This window comes from Suncus etruscus, chromosome 3 (assembly GCF_024139225.1).
Source record: "Suncus etruscus isolate mSunEtr1 chromosome 3, mSunEtr1.pri.cur, whole genome shotgun sequence".
NCBI classification, from domain to species: Eukaryota; Metazoa; Chordata; class Mammalia; order Eulipotyphla; family Soricidae; genus Suncus; species Suncus etruscus.
In genome coordinates this window covers 97,285,126-97,286,971 of record NC_064850.1, presented here as the reverse complement: position 1 = coordinate 97,286,971, position 1,846 = coordinate 97,285,126, and positions in this window count along the sequence as shown.

The window sequence follows — 1,846 nt, the reverse complement described above, 5'->3', positions numbered from 1 at the left end:
TTTTTAATATGAGAACAATGATGCAAAGAGGACAAGGTAAAGTTACAGTGAAAGGACAATCACCCATAAACAGAGTTCTCAGAAGAAATCCCCTTGCTGGCGCCTAAATATTGAACTTATAAAGAACATTAAGAAAAATAAGGCAGAACCATGTACAATTACTTTGTCCACAAGTTCCCCGATTGTTGTGCATTATAATATTTCTTAGCAGTACACAAAGCAACTTAAAGCCATGAGATTTATGTGACTCCTTAAACATTGAAGGCATAGTTTTTTTAATATATATTTTCATGCACATACATATTAGTTTAAGTTAACATCAAAAGTTTAAGAGGTTTTTTTAAGGGTTATTCAAAAGGGCACAGTAAAAATGGTGTTAGAGTGGCAAATACTATTTGCATAGACCCACCAAAATATGGGAACATGGAAAGGAAAAGCCTTGGTCTAAATACAAGGAGACCCCTACCCCTAAAGTTTCCTGGCATAAGACCAACTCTAGGCTCCAGGCAAACTAGTTTATTCAATCAAAGTCATTGTCTGTAGTGCCAATACATTTTTATTTTTCACACAGTACTATTGTTGGCATCAGGTTTCTGTATTAAAGATCCTGGAATCTGAACATCCTACATTGAAGTCAGGCTGGTGTGGAGTATCCTCTATTTTCACCTCACAATTAAGAGGCAATAAAGAAAGCTCTGTTCAGTAAGCAGGTCATTGTTGTTAAGTATTCTCAGTTAAGGGCAGTCTCTTTTGAGTAGGTCGATGTCAGAGCAGTGGTAGGGTCTTCCCTGGTAGAGGATTGCCTCCAGGTCATGTTATAGACAGCGTTGGTTGTTTCATAGATGTCTTCCCTAGATCGGGGTGAATGGAGAATGCCCATTCTTCTGAGGCCTGTGCCAGGTCTTTATGTCAATGTTCAGGGTGTAAGGTTCCATTGCACTACAAGATTTGTGTGTTCCCATCTCTATTAGATAAGAACTTATTTGTATGTATAGTATTTTCCCCTTTTAGTGTGCCTATGCAAACAAGAAATAAAGCCATGTGGTGATATCAGAGTATATGGGGGCATAAGAACACATCCAACAATACCCATGACTTGGTTCAAACATAAGCATTAAACTGAAGAATTCTTTCACACCAAATTCCCTATTGAACAGTTCACAAAGAGAAGATAACAAAAGGGGGGAGGGATCGTCACTGTATAAGAAAATATTCAGCAAAAGTTATAGCCATCAAAGAAAACACACATAAAATATTGAAAAGACATACATGTCCTTTTTATGCCTTTTGGAATAGTTGGGTGGGTGTTAACTCCAGAGCACCACTTTGGTCTGTGACTTAGGACTCTACAGTACTTAAGTTAAAAAGGGTAAATGAGGAGTAATGATAATAGGTGTTAAGAGAGTTAAAGAGAAAAATGCTCTTTTGTAGGGGTGTGCGAAAGGTCAGAGTACAAAATGGACATTCTGCATACATAAAAACATAATTCAATGATAGTGAGTACTATTAATGTATATTGTGAGCGTGGGGGCATTAGCACTGACACGATTTTGAAAATATAGACTGGAAAGAGATTACCAGTGACTGCACCAAGAAGCTGGGAGGCCAGAAGTTCAGAGCCCCACCAAGACCCTCCCTAAGGTGCCGACTGGGGAATGGGGGAAAGCCTAGGGTACCTTCAAGCTCTGCCAAGGGACCCAACTCTCTGGCTTGCCCAGGCATGTGGCCCAGGGAAGCCCTGGAGATCTGGAGCAAGGTGGTAGAGGGGTGCTGGAGTTACCTAAGTCCCATACCCCACCTAGGCCTGGTTGAGAAGGCTTCTGGCATGGCAGAAGCCTGCCGAACC